A 21,094-nucleotide genomic window follows, 5' to 3' on the forward strand; every position below is an offset into this window, starting at 1 on the left:
AAGTAAAGGAATCAGTGTGGCTTGCGCTTCTCAGTCCCCCTGCATTTTGGGGCTGGGAAGGCTGAGGACACATGGCCACTTGGTGAGGCAGAAGGCTGGCTGCCTGGTGAGGCTGGGGCTTCACTGCAGCTACGTCTAGATTTCAAGCCTCTTTCGAAAGAGACTTTCGAAAAAATCTCTTTTGAAAAAGAGTGTCTAGACTACAGCCAGTACTTTAGAAAAAGCAAGCCGCTTTTTTGAAAGAGAGCACCCAGGCAGTCTGGACGCTCTCTTTTGAAAAAGCACATAGCGCCTTTTTTTGAAAGAGTACTTTTGAAAAAATGCATTCTTCCTCATAAAATGAGGTTTTCCACGGTTGAAAAAACTGCCACATACTTTTGATTTACTTTCGAAAGAACGTGGCAGCAGTCTAGACGCAGGGGAAGTTTTTTTTTAAAAAAAGGCCACTTTTTTCTAAAAACCCCCTGTAATCTAGACACACCCTGCCTGTCAACCTGGAACTTTCGGGTATGGGATGTGCTAGCCTTGGGCTGGGGCTAGCCAGCAGGCACAATGGAAGGGGTTGAGGGTGCAGAATAGAAGCTAATGGCTACAACGGGGGCTCATTCACCCGCCACCCAGTTGTGGGACACTGCTCTGTGCAAGCTGGTGCTGTGTACAGTCATGGTTTTGAGTGATTTATGACATTGTTGTTGGATTTTCTCTCCCTCCTCTCTGCCTGGTGTTCCCAGATGAACAGCTATGTGATTTCTCTCTTCAGAAGACTATTGTGTAATGCTGATTTGTGGCAGTCACCGTTTTGCCCTCTGAGTAACTTTTTCATTGTGGGCTGAGTGCCTGCGACCAAGAGAGACAGAGTGTGCTTACTGAAGCAACGCTGACAGCCGTGCTGGCAAGAACAGTGCTATTTTCACCCACTAATGCAGCATACTTTTCTTGATGAGACTCTTGTTGCAGATGTGCTGCATGAATTAGTGCTGTGATGGATGAGAAACAGTGGTGTATAATGGGCTAACAGATGCACCTGTTTCTCCAGCAGCTTCGCTTGGTGGTTTGAGAGACACAGGGGCCAGGATGTCTTTAGGGAAGCTTGTCTCCTTGTTCAGGTTCATAAGAGTGGATTGAGCCCCAGTCTGGGGGAGCTTTCTGTCCCCCTTATGCTACTCTAGCTTTCTTGTTTTACACGCTATTCCAGAGGACAAAGTCATGCTGCCTATCCCTTTCCTCTGAGTTATTTCATCTGCTCATGTAACTCTGGATTTTTATTCATACACAGAAATGGAAATTGAGTCATTTGCTGGCAAATCTGTTCCACATTAGGCCAGGTAAGGCCCAGCAAGCTGGCTGTCATGCCATCTTAGGTTGTGATAGCATCTGGAAGTTACAGAAAATGCAGCAGCTGTGGAAAACGGTGTAAATGACTGAGTGGAGAGTCGGTGCTGGTGCTGATAAAGCAGGCTGCTGGATAACAGCTCATGGAGGTAACATCTGGATGAGACTATGCTTAGCTCCTACTGTCTGGCAGTCATTAAAACCCCACTGGTGCCTGGTTGCATGCACAACTACAGTGATATTGTGGCCTGTCTACTGTTCCCTTGAAATGTGTAAAGAAGAAAATATTCTCTGTGTCCAGTCTGAAGATGTTGGTGTTTGGGAATGTCACCTACACGCTACCTTGGAGACAGCTGCACTTCATGGGGGCAAGTGAGTAAAGTACTTAGGGTATGTCTACACTACAGCGTTATTTCGAAATATCTTATTTTGAAATAGTTAATTCGAAATAAGTTATTTGGAAATAATGCGTCTACACACAAAATGCATTTCGAAATAGGGTGGGGCGGGTAGAGAGTGGGGGAGGAAGAAGTGGGAGGTAGAGCAGGAGTGAGAGGAGGAGCGGTAGCTGGGGCTGGAGTGGCAGGAGGCACCAATCTCTGCACCAGGGTCTGCAGATGGTCGGAGATGGCACGGCCCTGGGCAAGCAGCTCCCACTAGCTCTCCCACCACAACTGTAGGTCTTCATGCACCCAGTGGTTGAGGGTGCGGTGCTGGCCTTGCAGGATCCCCAGGTGCTGTCGCTGGTAGTCCTTCTGGTTACAGGTCAGCCTGCTGGCCCGGGTGTGGGAGGATGTCCTGGGTGGGGTGGTGCGCCCTGCACTCGCAGCTGCTGTGGCTGTGGCGAAACAAGAGAAGTGGTCAGTTATCCCTGGGGACACAGTGGGTGAAGCCCAGCCCCCCTCTGCACGGCGAGGACGGCAGGTTTCCGCACCATCGGAGCTGATGTGCTTGCACAGAGGCCATGTTTGACATGTCCTGCTATCCCCAGGAGTGTGAGCTGGCCTGGGACTGCACCCATGCCCCTGTGCTGTATCTAGTGTGGGGGTGGTGGGGAGGGGAGATGTGCTCTGCCTCTGCGTAGAGGGTGCTTGTGGAGGGAGGGCATTGTGCAGTGTCCTTCCCTGGGGTCAGGAGCATGTCATGTGCCTTCATACATACACGCGTGTGGGTAACAGGCCAGGGCCCCTGTGTGGCAGCCAGCTGGGGCCACATGCCCAGGGTGGCACAGCACATGCACAGTCCTTGGTCTCCCTCTCCCTTCCCCGTCCCACCCCACATAAGGGGACAGTGATGGCACTCACAGGTCAAGGCCTCCCCAACCTTGGATGACACCGGCGACAGGCTTGCTGGGATGGCTCGGGGGTCCTGGGTGCAGGACATGCTCCCTCCAGGCTCCTGTGGCTCCTGGCCATCCTCGTCCTCCTCCTCCGTGTCATGGGCAGGGCCCTTTGCCCCAGGGTCAATGACCATCTGGGGGGGCACGGACCGTCTGACCCCCCAGGATGTGGTTCAGGACATCATAATAGGGGCAGGAATCTGGGTCAGCTGGTGGTTGGGAGCTGCCTCCAGAGACCCTGTCATAGGCCTGCCGCAGCTTTTTTATTTTCATGTGCACCTGCTCCTGGGTGCGCATGTGGCTTTTGGTGGCCAGGCTGTCAGCCACCTGCCTGTAGATGGCCACGTTCCTGTGTGTAGTGTGGAGATCGTGGACATTGGAGGCCTCCCCCCAAACCTCAATGAGGTCCACAATCTCCACACTAGACCAGGAAGGCGCCTGCCTTTTGTGGTTCCTGGCAGGCTCCTGGGAGCTGCCAGCCTGCTCCTGGGGAGCAGTGGAGGGCTGGGTGCTACTGGGTTGCTGGTTCATGCTGGGCCAGGAGCATGGACTGCTGGCTCTGGGCTGACAGGCTTGCAGCTGGCACAGGCACTGTGGCCAGAGTCTACCCCTTTAAGGGCTCGGGGCCTGAGGGTTGGGAGCAGAAGAGTTTTCCTGGTTGTGCCCAGAGTGGCCTCCAGGGCACCCTGGGAAGGGCTGGAGCCCCCTATTTCGAAATAAGTGTCTCCACAGTGCTTATTTCGATTTAGCTATTTCGAATTTGGCGTTATTCCTCGTGGAATGAGGTTTACCAAATTCGAAATAAGTGCTCTGCTATTTCAATTTAATTTCGAAATAGTGGTTTGGCTGTGTAGATGCTAGGAAAGTTATTTCAAAATAACGGCTTTTATTGTTTAGATTTCAGTTCTGCAAAGAAATTTACCCTAAATGCAAGGTATTGGTGGTAGGGGAAGTGATTAGATCTGTGACTTCTTAAACAAGAAGAAAGAACAAAAAACAGGACTATGTAGCACTTTAAAGACTAACATACATGCTGCATAGTCCTGTTTTTTGTTTCAGCTACACCAGACTAACATGGCTACACTTCTATCAAGAAGAAAGAACTGTGTTGAGGAACTGCTAGAAACTGGTAATGAGAGCTGCCTGATTTGCTGTCTAAGGACTAGTCTGTACCGGGGACATTTTACATGTACCTATGGTACACCAATACAATGTAAAAAGAGGCTTGCACCAGGACAGTGTATCTGTAACTCAATATGGCAACATCAGTAGAAATGCCCCTATGTAGGCATGTGTGAAGGAAATGCTAAGGAATGCTTCATGATTCTCTACCCAAGACTCCTTGTCATCCCATCTGCAAGCCTCATATTGACCAGGGTGAATGAGCAAACACTTTTGTCATTTGTCTCATTTGTCTCAATGCATAGCATCACAGGCTGCATTGTTCCTGAAGAGCCAGGTTAAGCTTTTTGTTCTAGCCTGGTACTCACCTGCTACAAATAGCACAAGAGTTTACCAGCCAATATTTCTTCTCACATCCCCACTGTAGAGTATTTGTGCATTGTTGCCCATTTCTGCCAACAGATACACTGCACTGGAGAAATGCAGGAGCTGCCACTGAGTTTCCAGAAGGGTGGAGCTTCCACTATCATAGTAAAAAAGGAGTAAGTTATCCTAACAAACAAGGACCCCTTTCTCATGAAAATTGAGTGCTAGGAGATGTAATAGAGACAGCCAGTTTCTTAGCAGGGGGCATGGCTATGATCCAATGACAACAGAGTAAAACTAGAGAAACTAGAGAAACTCCTCTGCCTTCAGTGGTCTTACTCTCAATTTACCCTGGAACAAAATCAAGTTCAGGGGATGTAACATCAGTGTAATACACAATCTGTCTTCCGTATTTTCTTGTCTGATGGGCATCTGTTTCAGGGATCTTTGATGCCCTTTCAACAGGGAAAGACCACATAGGCAGGTCAAACATATACTGCACTGCAAGCAAGCAGCCAGCCCATTAGATGAAATATATCTATTGATGAGCATCAGAAAGTTTCATATTCTGTGATATTGAAATGTCTTCATTTATCTAATGATGCTGTCCTGCATGCAGACACTATAGGGATTTAATTACTCTTAAAAAAACCCTGCTACAGTCCCAGATAAACTTCCCAAATCACTTTTTATAGGCTTGTACAGACGGTACCATTTTCACCACTATATTTATTATGCTCTCTAAACAAACATAAGAATTAGAACAGGCTCATCTTTCCAGGGCCCTGTTATGTTGCAGAGAACGGCAGTGATGGGGTTGTTATTTTGTTTGATTAAAGGACAAGTTCCATAGTCAAAAAAGTAAAGATCATGTAAATGCTACATGTTTATCTTAAGTGCTCTGAAAAAGATGCCATGAGTTTATGCGACGAGGAGTCCTGTGGCACCTTATAGACTAACTGAAGTGTAGGAGCATAAGCTTTCGTGGGCAAAGACCCACTTCGTCAGATGCATGTGTTTATGGAGACTCTAATCCTATTTGTGATATTTGTTAAGGGGAAGCAAGGTAAAATCCCTACCACCACGATTTAAATTGACTATTCCTTCCTCTTTTTTATGGTTTGAATGACTTGTAAATTTGCCATAATTAGAATAGGGATGAAAAAATCAGCAGGGCTAGGTTTCATAAAATGCTTAGAATTTTATGAAACCTAGGATTTCTCAAGAGGTTCAAGATTTTGCCTTACCAACCTGGGCCCACTTTTGAGAAGAGATGGTCCCTAAACAACCCCCATACCCATCCCAGCACTCCTATACTGTGAGAAAGTTTGTAGTGAATCTAGATCTGAACATTATGACCTGGATCCATCTCTAGTTTGAAATAAGCTTGGACTTCTTTGTGACATAGCTGGGAGAAGCTGGCTGCTTGCTTTGACCTTCTGGGCTCAATTTTGAGGTTTGCTGAGATCTGATGTTCAGTAAGACCCCATGCAAAGAGGAACTGAAGAACATGTATGAATAAATCTCTGAGAACTGAAGGTACTGAATGCTGCTCCAGTGAAATTAATGTTTGCTTCTATCTGCATCAACCCTTTGGATAGCAATTTTCTTTTAGAAATTTAGTTTGGCAATATCACATAGAACAGTTTAGTTTAGATAGCTGTAAATGATTATTTTTTAGCAATGGCTTATTACTTCTCCACACTGTAATCCCCACATATTTTAGACACGGGGATCAGCAATAAGAGCCAATGGGCCATACACAGTTCACCAGAGTTAGCCTCTGGTGGGCTGCCAGATGTATTATTTACCTGTGTGTCCTCAGGTATGGCACCTTCCAATAGGAGGTATGGGAAACAGCATGTAGGCTACCTCTTCCTACAGTTCCCATTGGCTGGGAACAATGAACTGTGGCCAAGGGGAGCTGCAAGTGGCCGTTCCTATGGATACGAAGTTAAATAAAGCATACGATGGCCCTCACATGCAAAGCCCAGCAACCCACGTCTGGCCTGTGGGCCTTTTATTGCTCAACACTGGTAAGAGGTATGTATCCTTGTAGAACCTGATTTTAAAACCAACTGTATGTAAAGAGTACACAGAACTCACTTTATAAACTCCAGGCAATATACTTTGTGGGAGATGAATGACAGCTCTCCAGCCACTGATCCATTGAAACACGGTTGGTATCAGAGCAGTTCTTCTGGATTTAGGCTGGATAGTGCACATATTAAAACAGTCTCTGTCCTCAGATGCTTACAGTTTAAATAGACAAGACAGGCAAAGGATCCCACCTTACAGAGAGAGTGGTGAAGCACAGAACAATTTTAACCCCATCCAAGAGACTGTGTGGCAGAGTGGGGAGTTGTACCCACTCCCTCTGTCTCTCAGGCCAAAGCCTTGCCCACAAAGGCACCCTTCCTCAAGGAAGCTCATAGCAGTGGAGGAATGGATGCTGAATGGTGCTGAATGTACTAGACTCTATATTTTTAAGAGATGTGGCTGTTTTGTGGGGAACAAATGTTTGATAAAGTACAAAATCCATGAGAAGTACAATATGATCCAGTGGCTTTTAGTTGACACTCGACATTCAGACTGAAAACACAGTGCAATTTTTTAAACAATACGGGCAGAGGGCTCCACAGAATTGCTGGGCTCCGGGACAAGGTGGGAAGCCAGTTCTATGCTCCTGGAAGGGACAGGGCCTGGGATGAAAGGGAGAGGGCTATCTATGGGTTAGCAGCCCTTTTGAATCCCCTTGGCCTCTCCCTCCGCCCCCGTTAGTGGGCTTGCATGATGGTACCTAACCATCGAAACAACTCTGCAAGTGTTGTGCTAGATTCTCCATCACAGGCAAGTTCAGATCGGGACGGAGTTTTTTACTGAAAATCTGCTCTGGGAATTATTTCAGGAGGGCTTTGTGGCCTGTGCTACGCAGGCTCAGACCAGAAGGGTCACATTGGTGCATTCTAGCCACAGGAATTACAGCTCTGGATCAGGACAGCATTGAGGATATTAAGCTTATATTTGCAAAAGCATTTAAGCAGACCTTCCGACGGGGTGCAGGGTGGAGAGTGGGGGAGAGGGGTGGAGCACAGGGAGCAGTTGCTCTGGTGCCTGGTCACACAAAGAGTAGCAGTAGTGGCGAGAATCCTGGTTCCTTTAAATCACTGCTAGATTTAAAGTGGGGCTCTGGGAAGCTCTGAGAGATGGCTGCTCTCGGTACCACCCCTTCCGGAAACACGGAGCTGCCCTCCAACAAAGAATAATATGTGGGCGTCTGCTGCCTATTGAAATCATTGGGTATTAGGCACATAGGCACGTCATGGGATTTTCAGTAACCCCTATCTGAATGTCTTTGTGACTTTGAAATCCTGAGCCTTCGTTTCTCACATGTCAGCTCCAGGATTGTTCTTAGACAGTTGTGCAAATGAGCATGGCTAAAGAAACTGTTTTTTTTTCCTGAAAGTGACTGAAATGAATGAATATCTTTTCAGAAGAGCAGTATTCCTCTCAATTTAACTGTGGGATTACATCTGGGCATTTGCACCAAGTACTAGATTCTGTGGGCAAACCAAAGAATTAGAGATGAAATCAATCATTCTTGCAACTGCAGTTCATTTTATGGGCACGAAAAGTCGTTGCAAACTATTCTAGCAAATGCAGACGTTAGGCCTTATTTCAACTGAAAATAGACCCTGAAATCCCTTTTCTTTTTCTCTTACAGCAACAGCGGGGAAAGTAACTTAACATTTCTTACAGGTACTGCCCTATTGCAACCTTGGTCCCCGCCAGCTCTTTAAATAGCTCCCTGCTGGCTCTTGCCACAGCTCAGCCAGCTGATGACAGAGATGCACACCAGGGCACACCTGCTTACTTTCACCTCTGTCTGGCAACAGCCATTTATTAATAGTTCATTTCCTCCCAACACTTGCAGATACCTTTTTGAAAGTTAAATGGAGTCAAAACACTTAATGAAAATGTGTCTATTTTGATAAAACTTTCTCTACTTTATGAGAGTCTTGCTGGTGAAAAGCAAAGTGTAGTGATTTAGGCACTCAGGCTACATCTACACTGCAGAGTTTTTGTGCAAAAAAACTACAGTAGATCCACACTACAAGCGTCCACATTACAAGCGCATTTTTGCACAAGAAAAAGTACAGTAGATCGTCAAAAGACAAGGCTTTTTGTGCAAGAGTTATTCCTCTTTCTATGAAGAATAAGACTTTCTGTGCAAGAGCTCTTGTGCAAAAAGACTTGTGTGGATGGACAATAGGGGTTTCTTGCACAAGAAACCTGTATCAGAAAAAGCACAGGTGCTCTGATGGCAGAGCTTTCTTGCACAAAAGCGTCCAAGGCAGTGTGGACACTCTCTTGTACAAGAACATTTTGCAGATCTCTTCCGTAAAAAGTTTTTGCACAAGAAGCCTGCAGTGTAGACATAGCCTCAGTGTGAATACCCATTTTCAAGTCATCTTTTCTTATTTTCTGTCCCATTTTTGTAAGGCTTTGGTTTCATTCCACTGCCAATGAAAATGAATTCAGAATCTCAGAACTTTTCGTGAAATGGAGTTCTTGTTTACTACCCATCATGGAGGTTTGGGAGTCAAGCTGTGCTCTCAGGCTGACAAGATATACCACATCACCAACACAGCCTTTGTAGTGATGTAGTGACCAACAATATTATCTAATCCAGTGTTTCTCAGCCTATTTTTTTTATAAAGTACTCCTTTAAAAAAAATTAGAAGTACCCCGGTACCTACAGTTTTCAGACACACAAATATTTTTCTACTTTTCAACACATTTGTTTAAACAATTTAATCATAGCCAGGCGGGCAATTAAATTTTGGGGTGTAAAAAGTACAAAAATAATAAAGCGCTGTAAAACAAAAATTCATTTTCTCCAAATTTCAGTTGTGTTGACGTACCCCCCCCAGACTTCTCTCAAGTACCCCTGAGGGTACTCATACCACTGGTTGAGAAACACTGATCTAATCTACCGTGCACTTTGGGGTGGAGGCCAGTGTTTATTACCACAAGTTTGGGGTGACAGCATTAGTCATGAGTGGCGGAGCCATCTGAAAGCTATGCAGATCTTCCAAAACAATAGACAAAGATCCCCACCCACATCTCATCTGTTCAGTTCAGTCATTTTTATGTTATTCTTGTTTTTGTTTTAAAACACTTCTCTTCTTTTGACCCATTAAAATGTATCAGTTACTATGGATACAATGAGAATTTTATATGAGTGGACCCTAGTGACATCATTAAGTGCAGCATAAGGTCAAATATATGATTAGAAATATATACCTTTGTTTTTTAAATGCAGAATTTCACATACAACTTTAGGTGCGTCATAAAGAGAATTTGTTTGCCTGAGTATTCTCGTTTATGTATCCATCAACACAGTAACAGAATGAATATATTCGCATTCTGGAGCCTTTCCTTGTAATACTTTTAAAGTGGTTGTGTCAATTTAAAAAAAACTTCAATATATCATAAATGTTCATGCTAATATTCCACTGCACATTTCCACTTGAGTCTTGCCAAAAACCACTTGGTGTGAAATTTCATACACATGGTCTTACATGTTGAGTAATTTTTTTTTTCTGGAAAGTCAGACAAACCGAACAAGACCTCTGGGAAATATGAGGATTGGAAGAAAAATCTCACTTTTTCCTAACTGTTTGTAGTCCTTATTCAAAAGTTTCCACAGAAGAAAATAGAAAAACAAATAATTGGGGGGGGAGGGGGAAGAGATAGGAGGGGGCGGAGCTGGTCTCTTGAAAATGTAAGTCTTTTTGAAAGACTTCAATGAAATGTTTTTGTTCAAAATATTTTGACCAGCTGCAGTATGCAGCGGATCTATAAATTATTGCAATATATCAGTTTGTTGGGATAGTATAGGGACCACAAGGGTACAAAGACATAATTAAGGTTTTTCATAAGCACCTTTGTGCTTCCTATTTTTCCAGTGTGTGCATGTTTAGTATAACATCAGATTTGAACGTTGTGGTTTTTAGTCCTCGTAAAGCTATAATGTACTATTAAAGTGAATGTGCACACCCAAGCAAAGCTTTTTGGCTGAAAATTTCTCTTTTTTTGCAGGAGGGGATCTTTATTTTTAAGACTTGCTTGGTGACACATCCTTCTTACATAATTGGCATGGAAGTAGCATGTTGGCTGGTGTTGGTGTTGCAAACATAGCAGTAAATTCAAGTTAGCCCAACTCCTCAAACTATACCCACTTGGTGTGGTCTGCTAGCAGATGCTATATTATTGGCTACTTTAGAAATTACATAAGTAGCTAGCATGGTGGAGAAAGAGGATGGATGAGTCAAAAATAACAAAAGGGATGGGAAACCCAAAAGATGTGTGCTCTCTAGTTCATCCACAGCAGGGGTCTCCAACCTCTTCAAGCACAAGATCACTTTCTCGGTTTAAGTGCAATGTAAGATCTATCTCAAACCCAGGGTCGGTGATTGAGGTCCAGGAGGGGATTCAGCGTACAAGCTCTAGGAAGGAGTTAGGGTGCAGGGGGACTCGGGTCTGGGGCAGGAGGTTGGGTGTAGGAGGAGGTTCAGGGCTACGAGAGGGATTCTGGAAGCAGGCTCTGGCTGGGCACTGTTTAACTGAGATGGCTTCCAGGTGGTGGAGCAGTGGGGTTAAGGCAGGTTTACTCCTGCCCTGGCCCTGCCCACTCCTGGAAGCAGCTGGTATGTACAGCAATGGCTCCATGGCGCCATGCGCTGCCCCTCATCTACAGGCACTGAGCCCACAGCTTCTACTGGCCACGGTTCCTTGTTACTAATCAATGGGAGCTGCAGGAGAGGTGTCTGCAGATAAGGACAGCATGTGGAGACTCCCTGCTTTCCCTTTCTCAGGGGCTGCAGGGATGTGCCAGCCACTTCCAGGAGCAGCAATTCTCATGGGGATAGTGACTCCAGCCATGACAGGTTTGGCATTTTAGAACTCACTCCTCAAAGAATTACATTTAAGTGTAAGAGAGAAATGAAAATGATGAAATGCACAGACCAGTCAAAAACCAACAATAACACAATCTGCAAGCAGTAAAAGGAGTAACAGCAACCCTCCACGTATTTGTTAGGTCAGGGGATGAGTAAAGGGCAGTGTGCATGTGTGAAAATGACAGAAACACATACCATGTGTGAGAGTGACAGAGATTTCCATTGTCAAGCTCCTTCCATCCTCTTGTCTCTGGGTGGAGACAGGGTACAAGAGTGGGGGGAGAGGGACACCCTGACATCACCACCCTCCTTCTCCTTCCCACACCCTGCAGAGCAAGCAGAAGGCTCCTGGGGGGGCAGCTTCAAGCCAGAGGGCAAGGAGCAGCATGACAGTGGTGGATGGATCAACTAAAGTGCCAGCGTTTGACAGCCTCCTGGCCAAACCAGTCAAGATCAACTGTCAGAGGTTTCCCATCTACTGGTTGGTGACCACTGATCTACAAACTGCTCATTGTATGTGCTATTAAGAATGATTTAAAAAGTCACTGGTGAAGGGTGAGACTCCTGATGGATGACTAGGCTGCTGTGTAGAATTAAAAAGTTCGAAAAGCTCAGTGCCTTGAATTAATGACAGCATCTCAGCCAAGACTTAACTGAATGCTTTTGTGGTTCTTGCTCACTCCCTTAACATCTCATAAACATTGTTTGTTGTGGTTGAAAATGTATTTCAAAAATCTCCCTAATTAGCCAATTGTTAATAAATGCTTTTTCTGAGCCATAATTGGACTGCCATGTAAATACCTAATTAGTGACTTGTTAGAATAGGTTTTATTTATGTGTGCTCATGGCCCTCTTAGGCACTTCTGAGTTAATCTCCAGTGGAGTGTTTATATTCTGTTGCATCCAGAGTTTCTTACAAAACATGCTTTAATTTGTATATGGCTAACCTGTTCCCTTTGATTCAGTAGATCAGCAGCACACCTCCAACCAGAGACTGGTCAAAAAGAGCCAATGAGCTAAAAAAGGCCTTCTGGAAACTTCAGGTTTCTTACCCTCAAAAGAGCAACTGCCATTCCTTCCTCTTGTAAACTAATCACCTGGGTGTTGCTGTTTGAAACAATACATATTTCTGAGTTATCTAAATGTAAAGCATGTAGGGATGAATTCATATTTATATATTTATTTGCACCCATCATTTCAGTACTCAAACATATATTGTAAAAAAAATAGATATGGGCCTGAAATAAAAAATCTGAATTCAAACTTTGCCTGTATTAGTGGAGAATTAGAACCTCTGGTCATCTTCTTGAACTTGCAGGTGAATTTGAGAGCATAATTCTGATGAGACATAAGAACAAAAACGTGGCCAGACTGGGGCAGACCAAAGATCCATCTAGCCCAGTGTCCTGTTTTCCGACAGTGGCCAATGGTAGGTGCCCCAGGGGGAGTGAACAGAACAGAGAATCTTCAAGTCACCCATTCCCAGCTTTTGACAGCCAGCCAGGATGGGCAGAATTGGTGCTCTTAGCCTCTAATAGCCATAAATGGACCTCTCTTCCATGAAAGTATCAATAGTCTGACTATCATTTTGGAGATTCCACAGGTCTGAACTATGTTCTGAGCTTCAAACCAGGGTTTTAAATGAAGACTAATTTTTAGTAACAAATAGACCAGGTTGCAGAACAAAACTGTTCAGTGATCCTGTGAACTTAGGAGGTGGGAGAAGCTGCAGACATTGAAAAGAGAGCCCCTAAAATTTAAAGCCTTGCATCAAAAGAGAGGATATAAAATGAAGACAGAATGACACATCTGCACCCATCCCATTAAGGTGAGTTTAGTTTCACCTGGTCTCTTTAATATTGTCCTAATTTCACTGGTTGACGTTGGAAAATCACACCCTGTGTTTGCTATGGAGAATGTTTAAGGATGGGGATTCTCGAAGGGTGATGAATGTGGCTGACATGCTGATTTAGATTAGATTAGAGGGGCAGACTAGAATGGAAAGTGTCCATAACGAGGCCTTTCACTTAAGAAATGAATCACAGTATGAGAGTAGGAGAACTACTAAACTAGCCTTTGTTGGTAACTAGACTGAAGGCACGTTGGTTAGTTTTTGACAGATCCTGGCTTCTTTCGGCCACAGGAAAGGGATGGGAAATGAGGTAGACACTCTGTTGTTTGATCTCCACGGAAAAGAGACTCAGATATTGGTATAAGCAGTAAAACACTTAGCTCTTGTCCCCCCCCCCATCATCACCACGTCTCCTCTGCAAAGCTTTATATAGAGTATGAGAGCCCATAAATAACAAGTGAGCCTATAAATAAATACAGCTGTGAGCCGACACAGCCTTTTGACAAATTATGTTTGTTTAATTTCTCACGTGTGGTCTGTTTTGAGCCCAATCAGGGGCTCCCCTCTTTGAGGACCTCTTCCACTGGGCTCTATCAAAAAGGAGGCATTGTGGGTGGGAGGAGAAAGGAATCCTCTCCTGTGAATCTAAACTAATCCTCCAAGACTGGGCTTGTTGTTAATGTGAAGGGTGGAAAGTTAAAAGTACTGGAAGAGCTGTGATAATTCAGTAGATCCTAAACAACATTGAATTATTTCATACATTTATCTGTGTATTTTATTGTCCCACTTAGATGGGCCCTGATTGGTGCAGTGCATTAGATAAAAATCTTTGTCACTAACATGGTTACAACACTCAAGTCTGTACTCAGACAAAAGGCTTGCACTTTTAGTAAGGGTCCTGGGTGCATAAGGGCTTCAGGAGCTGACCCAGAGCCTCTCTGAGAAGCTCCACACTTGTCAAATGATTAAGTATTAATTACTTCAAAGGCGAGTTAATGAGGCAATAAACCACAAAGGTGGAACTCAAATGGTTTATGGTACCATTAGGAAGCTGAGATGGAATTTATAATTTTAGCAGGGTGAATGATTCAGTCACAGACATATCTAAAGGAATTAGTGCTCATTTCTGCATGCTAGTTAGCCACAAATAGACTTCAACTTTTATGAGTATATTAATTATTTGAAATTGTTTAGCAAACTCTTTGTTTGGACAGATTTCTGCCAATGAAGTTGTCCCTTAAATCTTTACTGTGAATGTCTTTGGCTATATGTTGCCTGCTTTTTGTGCAGTGAGATTTCAGTAACTGATCATATGGTTTTTTTGCTCCCTTATTTGTTGTCTGAAACTTTAAAAAGATGTGAGTAGCTGTGGAGCATGTCAGCAGTTGATATAGGGCAGGGTGAGTGGGGCGGCTGCCCTGAACCCCACGCTTCAGTAGGCCCCGCGCCAGCACTGGGGCGGACTGTCCTGGTGGGATACCGGGAATTTCCCAGTGGGCTGTCTGCGAAGGGCTGGCAGGTGGCTACTGGAAGAGGAGGGGAATTGTGATGGGGTGCCACAGCCCTGCACTTTAAATTTCCTGGCGCCGGCCAGTACGGGCCATGTGGGGCCAAGGGAGCACATGTGCGGCATGCTGAAATGCCGTGCAACAGCTGAGAGGGGAGATGCCCGGGTGTGGAGTGACATCACGGCCCGGGACTTTAAAACCGTGCGGCCCAGAGTTGCACCACTCGGTTCGGCATGTGGTCTGGAGCCTGGGCTGGGGTCGTGGCCGCTCTGCAAACTGGAAGGCAGAAGGTGGATGACAGAGGAAAGGGCTTGTGCTGAGGGGAGGGAGCAGGGCAGGAGAAGAAAGGGGAAGGCACCAAGGGACAGCATGGAGGAGAGATAAATGCCGGGGGCCAAGTGCAGACAATGAGGAAAAGGGCAGGAGAGGAGGTGTCAGTGGGAGGGGAGCCAGGGTGATGCTGGGAGAGAAGAGGGTAAGGGTATTGGGGCTAAAGGGGGGAAGGGGAAGTGCTGAGAGAAGGCTTGAAAAAGGGGTGGGCATGAGGAATGCGGGGATGGAGCAAGGCATCTGTGAGGGCACAGGGGCATGATGGGAATGGGGGCAGAAGGTGGTGAGGGGGTGGGCATCAGGGAAAAAGAGGGCAAAGGGCGCAGGGGCAGTGAGGGGGAGACACCAGGAGAGTGCCAGGATAGGGAAGGTGCAGGTGCCAGGGGATTCTGGGGGTGAAGCAGAAGGGCAGACACCTGCAGAGGATGAACCAGCACCAGAGGAGAGAGGCAGGGCAGGTGTGTAGAGGGAGATGTCAGGAGAGGGGATGAGGAGGGGTAGCTCACCTGATCAGAGTGGGACTACTGGCAGAGTGGGCACAGGGGGGATGCCTTTTTTCTGTTTTTTCTCCAACGGGGGGCCCTGCAAAATTGTGCTGCCCTGGGCCCCACAAAACTCTCATCTGCTCCTGGCACATGTAATAAATATCTAGATTTGCTAGTGAAAGCCTTTTCTTGCTTTGAGAACATTAGTTTCTGGGGAAGAGATCTTCCTTCTGCAACACCTGTTACTTGAGGGGAACCCCGGAAACATTTACACAGCTGGTCATGGAAAAGTGAACAAAAAACACATGGAAAAGTGCCCCATTTCTCAGTGCTTCTCTGATTATAATCACATCTTCTGTACATACAGTCTCGGGCCATAATTATTGCTATAGGATCCTGAATTCACCCTCCAACCCAACCTACTTTGTACCATAGCTGTAAGAAGGAGGAGGTGGGCATTAGGTAGAGGACCAAATAGCCTGAAAAGACTAATTGGTTGACCCTGGCTATGTTCTGAAGAGCCAACAGCAAAGGAACGGGACCATCTGACCACATTTATTCCTCATTTTACAAACATCCAAAATGGATTCTATTGGACTTGGTACATGCAAGGGCTTCTTGTTGCAGCTCACACCTGCTTGTGGCTCAACAGAGCACCTATTCTTTCAGTACATTTGACTTCATGTTTGGTGCATTTTAGGGGTGGGAGAGGATATATATACGCAACCTCCCCTTTTCAGCACTTCCATGTAGGAGCCAGGCAGAACAGCAACTTAGGCGTGGGTGTACAAAAGACTTTAGGTGCCTAAGTCACAGTTCGGGATCATTGGATTCCACATAACTGCTGCAACCTGAGGTGCCAAAACTTGCTGATGTATTGTGTTTTTTTTCTGAATTAAAAAGTTCCCAAAGTGTCTATGAGCATGCACACTAGAGAGAGGCATCTGAAAGTTATGTGCTGTGATATTCTTAAAACAGCTCCCTGTGTTGGACAGCCTCTGAGGGATGAAGGTCTGGATATGCTCATCCTCTTGAAGAGAAGGTGCTTTGCAGTGGCCTGGCTCCACATTTGTCCTCCTGAATAATTAATGCATTCTCCTTTTCATATAACACATTCAGTTCCATGATTTAAGAGCTTTAATATGCAGCTTCTGTTTGTTCTTGCTTCTGTTAATGAATTATCCATGACTGGGATAATTAGGCATTCACCATACATTATACATCAACCACAAAATCGGATGCTTCACAGCCATCAGAGCGGGCAGCATCTTTCGGAAATGTCCATAGGCCAAGAATGTTTAGGAAAACCAAGTGGAGACCGTGCAAATTCAGATTGTGTGTGTGTGTGTGTGTGTGCGTGCATGCGCGCGCAACTTAGCCCAGTAATAAAAACAATGCCTAGAATGGCATGGAATCCCAGTGGGAACCTACAATCAATATAGACAGCAGAACCACCACCAGAGGAGATAGCTGTTATCACCTAATGCATCATGATTGTAGGTGATATTCAGAGCAAATTCAGGGTCTAAGAGGTTTGATTGGGTACAAATTGTATTTTATCAGCCAGAAAGATCACATGGTGTTTTATAAAGGAAGCATTTAACTCACTGGAACAATGTTTTGGGGAGAGGAATAAAGCTGCAACCGCTCAAAACTGCAGAAGCAAATTATGGAGCCTAGAATTTGGAAAAGATGTGCCAGCAGACATTAGAGCTGAGCAGGAAACTGTCTTCCCATATCATAAGAAAAATTTTATTTTCAATTTTTTTCCTCCCCACTTAAAACTGGGACAAAGCTGAAAAATAAATATTCATGAACTGATAATCCCCCAAAATAAATTTTAATAGGGGTGATTTAAAAATATTAGTTGGATCACTTTGATTTTTCATTTCAAATTCTACTTTCTTTCCTTTTATTTTTTTAAAAAAGATTTGTTTTTAAGTATTAATGAATTGAAAGAGTTAAGCAAAGTAATTTCAAGATGGAAAATGAAAACAGGATGTTCTGACAACTTGCAAAGGGTTTCCCCCCTCCACCAGCTTTATTTTAAATTGAGAGATTTGTCAAAACAGATCCTGTTTCACAGAGAGTTTCAGTTTTGATATAGACATTTGACAATAAAACAACTCATGTTGTCAGACAATTCCCAGTTTTCTCTAGATGACACTTTTGGTGAGTAGTCAGATCTGAGGCATCATTTCAGAAAAACTGGGGAGGAAGCTGGAAGTGTATACAGAACAGTGGTGGACAATCTGTAGATCAGAATTCTATGTGTGGCCCACAGGACATTATGTTTAGTATTGGCCTCATGCAGAGTTGCCAGATTCCTTTGTTTCCCATCTGCTAACGTGAGATACACATACAGCAAGGGCACCTAACGTGATCTGCATGCTGATGCACACAACATTGACTGTCGGAGCTCTGCGCTCCCTCTGCATCCAGTCAAAGTGCTACTATGGTTCAATCAGCACACCCCTCAAGTTCTAGGTACAGAAGCATAGTTAGCAAAACTACCCTATTCTGGGAGTCTTGGTTATGATAATCTTGCAGCCCTCTGAGATGAAAGAGGGCCTCTCACTCGCCTTGGTTGTCCATTGCTGACATAGAGAATGTTATATGTGATTAGATTATACCCTAGAAACAAGGGGGGACGCCAAAAAATGGAAGACGTAATGGAGTATATCAGTCTATGAAAAGTTGGGAGGATGCAGGGAAATCAGTAGTAGGGGCAAAATCTTTAGTGTTTCATTTAAAAAAAATAATAGCTCCCACACCACATTGAAGAGTTGGTTCCATACTGACTCGGGATGAAAGTCAGGAACTCTATCTTTTTCCTTTGGGGTTGAGGACTCCCATTCAGCTAGTAATCAGACTGCAGTTGATGCTTGCCTACCTTTTAAATAGAACCTTGTGTGTTTCCTGTTTCCATGGCTGTGTATTTGCAGAAGAATCCCTTTGCTACCTTTTGCCCAGCTTTATGCTTCAGAATCTAAACTTTCATTTTTAATGCCTATGCAAAAATAGTTTTCCAAGCAAACTAGGTATAACTGTCCTCCTGAGTCTGCAGGCAGCTTGAACAATTGCACTGAGATGTGAAAACTGGCCCCTTTCATTGCACTGTTAATTCATGAACCTAAAGATGAGAAGTTAAACATAAACATTTGTAACCAGTTTGCTGGCAGTCGTTTTAGCAAAAGTACTCGGGTAGTTGGCTTGTCTCACAATCCTGAGCAGTCTCACCCCTTCTGTAGTTCTCAGGCACCGAACTGAAGTTTCTCCTTGACAACCTTGAGTAAACACTTACATGTTGTCTGGACAAAAATCTGCAACCTGTTGAAAGGTGAAAATGAAAATGTGGAGACAGAACTAGATAAATGGCAAAAATAGCAAAGGGACTGCTGTTCTGTTGTTCAACTTCATCTTTAATTGAATAGAACTCTCAATTACTAATTCACATGAAAAGCTGTCAAAGAATTTTGCATATGGAGTGCTATTGAATCAGCTGAACCAATGCATTTCAGTTTAATTTATGCAAAGGGCAGACATGAGCAGATGGGCCTGATCCAAACTCACTGAAGTCAACTGGGATCTTAATGTTGACAGAATAGGATTTTAGATCAGGCCCACCCACTTGTGTGCTAAAACTGATCTGCTTAATTTAGTAATGCGGTAAGCTGGGAACTTTTCTTGAGTATCTTTGGGGATTCAGGGCTGATGTCCTAGGCTTGACTTATGAACAGGCTGACTTCAGTAACAGGCTTAAAGCTGCCACTGGTGGCTCTAACTTTGTCTGGCCAGGGCCTTGTTGTATATTCTGATGGGCTCTGGATCACTGCACACCAGTTATGCGGTCTGTGTCAGATTTTCAATAGAGAATCCATTAAATACTGTGTCGCTGATTTCTGGAAATGTTTATAAGAGGCCATGACCACCTCCTCCTCCTCTTTTAAAGTGAAAAGCAAGCCAGGGGAAAGCAGAAACAGATTTTTTTTTAAATACAACTTCGTCCAAGGGAAATGATGTGCTTTTGTCCTTCGTGACTGGAGTATTCACGTGTACTATGAAGGAGAAGCAGCCTAACGTGGAGTAAGGAAAGTGAAGGATATGTCAGTCCAGTCTCAAGGATGAAACAGTTCAAATATGAAGACCAGAGAGTTGGATACATTTCATTCAGGAAAGGGACGCTGGCTGCTGCTCACATAAAATTTGCAACAGGGCTGGGTGAATATTTCAGATTGTCTGAATCTAAAGACCGCACAGAGCGATGCTTGTGTGGAACCCAAGTACAATGCCTTAAAGTGCTACATAATTCTGTCCCCCTATTATCACCCCTATGTCATTACCTCACAGACACTAACCTTTCCCCTCACCTCCACTCTGTTCTAATATTTGATTTGTCAATTTCACATGCGTTCATTTTTTTGATTGTATCACTTTGGAATATATGGTTGTGCCAATTTTCTTCCACATATTGATCTGAGGAAGTGGGTCTGGCCCACGAAAGCTCATCACCTAATAAACCATCTTGTTAGTCTTTAAAGTGCTACATAGTCCTGTCTTTTGTTATAGCGGGAATGCTCTGGAGCATTGGTTCCCAACTTTTTCGTGCATACGGACCCCTTTTCAATCTCTTAAATTTTCATGGCCCTCCCCCTCAAATGATCCATTTTTGCTAGCCCAACTAACCTCTTCCTGCCACTCTAATAGCTTTTGAATGGTTAGAGTGGGGTGACATATTCAAAAAAGAGGAAAAATGGTAAAAAAGTGACTGACTTATTTATAGGCTGACTCCAGAGTACAGTTTCAGCTTGTTAGCTTCAGCATGGGCTGAAGGATATGCAGATTGCAGGGCACAGAGCTTCTCAGGTCACATTGGCTGCTACCTCCCTGCTTTCTAGGTTGCGGCTTGCTTTTGATCCTGTTCCTCAGATGCTAAGGGAGTGAGGGTAAAGTGCTTGCATCCCATGCATGCTACTCACTCACCAGACAGGTGTGAGAAGCATGCATGGTATACAAGCACTTCCCCCAAACACCCTTAGCTTTCTAAGAACGGGATTAAAAGCAAGCTGCATCTCAGCATACATAGCTGCTGCCCATCCTCTTGTGCTTTGAGAAGGGGTGGGGAGGAAAGAAGAAAAGGAAAAGAAAAATAAGGATCAGGCCCACCGTGGTGAGTGTGATACTTACTTTTAAAAACTTTCTGAGGATCCCCTGCAATGCCCTCGTGGACCTCTGGGATCTGCAGACCACAGGTTGGGAACCACTGCTCTGAAGAAAAGATGTAAAGTTGGAGGTGAGAGGAAGGATGGTGAAAGCCCCCATCCTCCATTCCTGTCAGTCTCCAGAAACCTTTTCTGTTTCAGTCATATTGACACAATGGTGGCATATGGAGGGAGACATGCCCACCCCTCCTGGCTGGAGGCAAAAATCAACTGGTGCAACCCTTTGAGAGTGAGGAACAAAATGGAGGAAATTAGTGTTCTGCAAGATTACAAGGGGGAGAAGGGAGACTCTTGATCCTGGCTATTATGAAGGGCAGTTTTAGATTGGCTTGCTTCACTGATTCATACTGAGATCTGAATAGATGCCAGAGAACCCAGTTGTCCAACCACAATTGGAAATACTTACCCATATGTGGAAAATAAAATCGGAATGTAGGATTTGGAACAACGGTCAGTCTAATCCAGCATCTTCCCTCTGGCAGTGACTAACACATGTTGCTAGAGGCAGTGGTGAAAGTAACTTAACATTTCTTACGGTTACTGTTCTATTGCAATTCAAGTCCCTACCAGCTC

Source organism: Pelodiscus sinensis, chromosome Z (assembly GCF_052426305.1).
Source record: "Pelodiscus sinensis isolate ZL-2025 chromosome Z, ASM5242630v1, whole genome shotgun sequence".
Taxonomy (NCBI): Eukaryota; Metazoa; Chordata; order Testudines; family Trionychidae; genus Pelodiscus; species Pelodiscus sinensis.